The 6,709-nt window shown below is 36.5% G+C and overlaps 1 pseudogene; it reads left to right on the plus strand.

The window, feature by feature from the left end:
• The first annotated feature begins 278 nt into the window (after nt 1-278).
• LOC109570883 (securin-like) lies at nt 279-4,263 on the plus strand (annotated as a pseudogene).
• Nucleotides 4,264-6,709: the final 2,446 nt, after the last annotated feature.

Raw genomic sequence — 6,709 nt, forward strand, 5'->3', positions numbered from 1 at the left:
GTTTTTGAGATTGCATCCAAGTACTGCATTTCAGACTCTATTGTTAACCATGAAGGCTACTCCATTTCTTCTGAGGGATTCCTGCCCACAGTAGTAGATATAATGGTCATCTGTGTTAAATTCATCCATTCCAGTCCATTTCAGTTCGCTGATTCCTAGAATGTCGACATTCACTCTTGCCATCTCTTGTTTGACCACTTCCAATTTGCCTTGATTGGAAGTGGTCCCCTGGAGAAGGGAATGGCAAACCACTTCAGTATTCTTGCCTTGAGAACCCCATGAACAGTATGAAAAGGCAAAATGATAGGATACTGAAAAAGCAACTCCGCAGGTCGGTAGGTGTGCAAGATGCTCCTGGAGATCAGTGGAGAAATAATTCCAGAAAGAATGAAGGGATGGAGACAAAGCAAAAACAATACACAGTTGTGGATGTGACTGGTGATAGAAGCAAGGTCCGATGCTGTAAAGAATAATATTGCATAGGAACCTGGAATGTCAGGTCCATGAATCAAGGCAAATTGGAAGTGGTCAAACAGGAGATGGCAAGAGTGAACGTCAACATTCTAGGAATCAGCAAACTAAAATGGACCGGAATGGGTGACTTTAACTCAGATGACCATTATATCTACTACTGTGGGCAGGAATCCCTCAGAAGAAATGGAGTAGCCTTCATGGTTAACAAAAGAGTCTGAAATGCAATACTTGGATGCAATCTCAAAAACGACAGAATGATCTCTGTTCGTTTCCAAGGCAAACCATTCAATATCACAGTAATCCAAGTCTATGCCCCAACCAGTAATGCTGAAGAAGCTGAAGTTGAATGGTTCTATGAAGACCTACAAGACCTTTTAGAACTAACACCCAAAAAAGATACGCTTTTCATTATAGAAGACTTGAATGCAAAAGTAGGACGTCAAGAAACACCTGGGGTAACAGGCAACTTTAGCCTTGGAATACAGAATGAAGCAGGGCAGAAGCTAATAGAGTTTTGCCAAGGGAACGCACTGGTCATAGAAAACACCCTCTTTCAACAACACAAGAGAAGACTCTACACATGGACATCACCAGATGGTCAACACCGAAATCAGATCGATTATATTCTTTACAGCCAAAGATGGAGAAGGTCTATACAGTCAGCAAAAACAAGACCAGGAGCTGACTGTGGCTCAATTCACGAACTCCTTTTTGCCAAATTCAGACTTAAACTGAAGCAAATGGGGAAACCACTACACCATTCAGGTATGACCTAACTAAAATCCCTTATGATTATACAGTGGAAGTGAGAAATAGATTTAAGGGACTAGATATGATAGAGTGCCTGAGGAACTATGGACGGAGGATCGTGACATTGTACAGGAGACAGGGATCAAGACCATCCCCATGGAAAAGAAATGAAAAAAAGCAAAATGGCTCTCTGGGGAGGCCTTCCAAATACCTGTGAAAAGAAGAGAAGTGAAAAGCAAAGGAGAAAAGGAAAGATATAAGCATCTGAATGCAGAGTTCCAAAGAATAGAAAGGAGAGATAAGAAAGCTGTCCTCAGTGATCAAGGAAAGAAATAGAGGAAAACAACAGAATGGGAAAGACTAGAGATCTCTTCAAGAAAATTAGAGATACCAAGGGATTATTTCATGCAAAGATGGGCTCAATAAAGGACAGAAATGGTATGGACCTAACAGAAGCAGAAGATATTAAGAAGAGGTGGCAAGAATACACAGAAGAACTGTACAAAAAAGATCTTCAAAACAAAGATAATCACGGTGGTGTTGTCACTGACCTAGAGCCAGACATCCTGGAATGTGAAGTCAAGTTGTCCTTAGAAAGTATCACTATGAACAAAGCTAGTGGAGGTGATGGAATTCCAGTTGAGCTATTTCAGATCCTGAAAGATGATGCTGTGAAAATGCTGCACTCAATATGCCAGCAAATGTGAAAAACTCAGCAGTGGCCACAGGACTGGAAAAGGTCAGTTTTCATTCCAATCCCAAAGAAAGGCAATGCCAAAGAATGCTCAAACTACCGCACAATTGCACTCATCTCACACGTGAGTAAAATAATGCTCAAAATTCTCCAAGCCAGGCTTCAGCAGTACGTGAACCGTGAACTTCCAGATGTTCAAGCTGGTTTTAAAAAAGGCAGAGGAACCAGAGATCAAATTGCCAACATCTGCTGGATCATCAAAAAAGGAAAAGAGTTCCAGAAAATCATCTACTTCTGCTTTATTGTCTATGCCAAAGCCTTTGACTGTGTGGATCACAATAAACTGTGGAGAATTCTGAAAGAGATGGGAATACCAGACCACTTGATCTGCCTCTTGAGAAACCTGTATGCAGTCAGGAAGCAACAGTTAGAACTGGACATGGAACACCAGACTGGTTCCAAATAGGGAAAGGAGTACGTCAAGCCTGGCATGTGTTCATGGGGTCACAAAGTGTTGGACACTAATTAGTGGCTGAACAACAACAATATCTTTTAACTGTAAAAAATAAGGCATGTTTAATAGTTGAATTCTAAGAAAAATGCAAATAACACAGAGAACTATGGGAAAATTTATATTATGTGAGATGTGTAGAATATATCTAGGTATGAGAGACAGTCATCTATAGACCTTACAGTAAAGACATTAAATTTCAGAGCTTAATATTATTGTAAAAGTGTCTAAATAAACAATATTGATAATGGGATAGATATTAATTTGACTTATAAAATGTCTGGGTTGCAGTATAAGGTGTCCTACGACTGTATTTGTATTAGGCCTATTATTTCAGTGCTATTAGAAGAAACTCCATTAAATCCTACTGGACTTAGAAGTATATGTATGTCATATTTGGTAAGAAAAACATTCTTTAAATGAAAAGTAGGTTTGTTTACTACTGGCAGAGACTAAACTCTTGACTAACCTAAACTAAACTAAACACTGGGTAAAATTACTATACAACTTAAGTTGTACATTATAAAATGTTTATTATCTGATATACTGAATAAAACAACTGAATTCCACAGCAACCCACTCATAGAACAGAGAATCAACCCTAGTCTAGACAAGCCTAAAATACTGGGGCCTTGTTGAGCATTGGCCCAATTTACTTGCAAGTTAGACTTTCACTTGCAAGGTGAAAAAAAATCAAGAACACTAGAGCAGGGGTCCCCAACCTCCAGGCCATGGGCCAGTACCTCCTGTCAGATCATCAGTGACATTAGATTAGAAATAAAGTGCACAGTAAATGTAATGCACTTAGTCATCCCCAAATTATCCTCCCACCCCTGATACAGAAAAAATATCTTCCATTAAATCAATCCCTAGTGCCAAAAATGGTTGGGATCTCTGCACTGGAGACTGTATCATCAGCCTAGTGTCACCCCAAGAAAGGTGAGTTACTGTCCCTATTCCCAGTTCCAGAAAGTAATCTGATGTTTGTCACAAGAGAAAAAGGAGGCCATAAGAATAGATATAGCTCCAAAATTACCTGCAAAAACCCTGACTTTATTTGAAACAGAATGTGAGGAAATTAAGGTTAAAGAGCACTCTTAAAAATGGTAAAGATGTGAACTGTAAGTGATTGGTAACTCTACTTACAATTTACAAGGTGAAGCTGGGGTCTGAGCCTTCTGTAAAACTTTAGAGGGGAGACCTTAGGTTTCAACACCATATATTGGTAAAATGTTAATGCTCCACCCACCTTACCCAGAGCTGCCAGAAAGGCACTGGAAACTGTCAGTCTCAGAAAAGTCAAGAAAGACTAGTGAACCACTCAGATAGAAACACAACCTTCTCTACCAAAAACATGACTGGGAAGGTCATTAAGCAAAAAGCTCAGTGACTACCACAGTTAACACTTATCCAGAAAAAGAAAAATCCCTCCCCTTCAATCCACTAGATTTTGAGTTTCGTCCTGCCTGAAGAGTGCCAGAGAGCACACTTTTCCTTGAATGGAGTGCTGCTACTGATCCTCTGTGGTGAGAGGGGACTTGAAAAGCTGTTATACCTGCACCCACTTCACCTCTGAAAATGTGTCCTCCACCATGGGAGTCTAATCTGTTGCAGCCCCCTCAAGTTTTCTATTGACCCTGGATGTTGAATTGCCACCTGCTTGCTATGACTTAGGTATTAAAATTTCTTAGCACTTCATAGTTTGTATTAATCATGCATATTAACAAATCAACTCTTTGTTTAATAGACACTTCCAAAAAATAAAAATAAAAAAAAGTTTATAATTTACAAATTGTAGGTCAACAGTTTTACTAGAGAGAATCAGAGAAATGCACAGGTAAGAAAAGCCCCCCACCTCCAACCCCAAGTTCAGAGCAAATCACAGAGATGAATCATAGAACTTCTGAAAAAAAACTCTGAATGTAATTTGAGCAGACGTTTGAGCAAATTGTCCCCAGGCAGGGTTTGTTGAAGCAATAGTGAATTCAGCCAGCAATTACTGGAGCCTAGTAATTTGGTATGATATGATAAAAGACAGATTAATACAGAGATCAGACAAGGAAACAGTCTGAGAGTGTCCTGCTAAAACCAATGTCATTCAAGAATTATTGTGGAAATGTTAAAGGCCATACCTTCTGTACAGTAGCATTAGACTTCAACTTGTGTGAGTGGACTATCAGTTCAGTTCAGTCGTCCAGTCATGTCTGCCTCTTTGTAACCCCATGGACTGAAGCAAACCAGGCTTCCCTGTCCATCACCAACTCTCAGAGCTTGCTCAAACTCATGGCCTTCGAGTCAGTGATGCCATCCAACCACCTTATCCTCTGTTGTCCCCTTCTCCTCAATCTTTCCTAGCATCAGGGTGGACTATATCTCACTCTAATAGTCCAGTAAAGTCATAAGTGAATAAAAACTACAAGAAGCTCTGTTAAACAGTATGTGGATTTGCTATGTTATCTAAATTATCTTACTTTTAAAAACAACAAAAACATACATACAAAGGAAAAAAACGTGACTTACATTAGGGGAGGGGTAAACAGAAAATATTTTGGGCTCCAACTGTTTTACTAAACAAGCAGAGTTTCAAAGCAGCTGTTTTAAATATCTTCAAAGAACTAAGAGACGTTATGCTTTAAAAACATCAAAGGAAAGATAATAACAATGTCCTACCAAAGAAAGAATAGCTGCTTCGGGCTGGTGCACTGGGACGATCCAGAGGGAGGGTATGGGGAGGGAGGAGGGAGGAGGGTTCAGGATGGGGAACACAGGTATACCTGTGGCGGATTCATTTTGATATTTGGCAAAACTAATACAATATTGTAAAGTTTAAAAATAAAATAAAATTGTAAAAAAAAAGAATTTTTTTAAAAAAAGCTGAATTTCTAGAGTTGAAAAGTACAGTAACCAAAAACTAATTCACTGAAAATAGATTCATAATGATTGTAAAATACTAAGAATGATTCAATAGAAAATAAAGACAAAAGAACACAGTCTAAGATAAAAATGTTATATCACTAACAACATCACTATATATGCAATAGGATTAACAGAATAAAATAAATATATTGAAGAAATAAGAAATTAATATTCCAAAATTTAATGGAAAACATTAACCTACCAATAAAATGCAAATAGTACAAATACAAAAATATCCACATCAGGGTTACCATAGTAAAGGTTTTGACAGCCAATGACAGACACAAGTCAAAGCAAGAGGAAAATGACATCGCCCTTATGGTAACACCAGTAATATTAACAATGATGAATTATCACAAACAATGGAAGCCAGTATGACAGTATGACATATGTTATACTGTCAGTATGACATGTTCAAAATGCTGAAATATTGTCAACAAGAATTTTATATCCAGCAAAATTTTATTTCAAATTATAATATAAAGAAATTATAAAATGAAATATTCTCATATAAACAAAATTTGGAGAATTTTTTGCTTAAAGAACTAACTTGAAATTCTAAAGGAATTGTTTTCAGAATAAAGGCATAAGAACCCAGACAATAATGTGAATTTACAAGAAAAAATCAAAACATGGTAATGGCTATTATATAATTACTAAATACAGTGTAAATACATACTCATTCCCTATTCTTTTAATTGATTTGTTAAAGAATTTTATCAGACATTATGCTGTAGTAGTATTGCTGGTCTTTTAACACAGAATTTTGTTAGGCAATAGCAAAAAAGAGAAGCTGTATTAATCTGTATTGGGATAAAGAAATTAAATCAGACAATAACTTGAATACACTGGAACAAATTATTAGAAACGGAGAATGTAAAAAAAAAAACTACTAGAACTAATAAAGGAATTCAAAATTTGCATGATACTAAATCAATATATAAAAGTCTGTTGCATTCCTATGAACTAATTACAAAATATTAGAAAGAGAAATTAAGAAAAACTAAATTATAATCACATATAAAAAATAGGAATAAATACATTTAACCAAGGAAGTGAAAGTTCTGTAACATTGAAATCTATTAGATACTAATAAAACAAATTGAAGAAGAATCAAATAAATGCATATATTCAAACAAAGCAAATATATTCTGTGTTAATGGATTGGAAGAATTAATATTGTTAAGTGTCTATACTACTCAAAGCAATATACAGATTCAATGCAGTTAATATCAATATTCAAATGTCAATTTTCACAAATATAGAACAGAGTCCTAAAATTTGCATGGAACAAAAAAAAAAAAAAGAGAGAGAGAGACAAACAAAGCAAATAACCGATTTAGTCTTGAAAAAAGAAAATAAAG

This window comes from Bos indicus, chromosome 17 (assembly GCF_029378745.1).
Source record: "Bos indicus isolate NIAB-ARS_2022 breed Sahiwal x Tharparkar chromosome 17, NIAB-ARS_B.indTharparkar_mat_pri_1.0, whole genome shotgun sequence".
Classification (NCBI taxonomy): Eukaryota; Metazoa; Chordata; class Mammalia; order Artiodactyla; family Bovidae; genus Bos; species Bos indicus.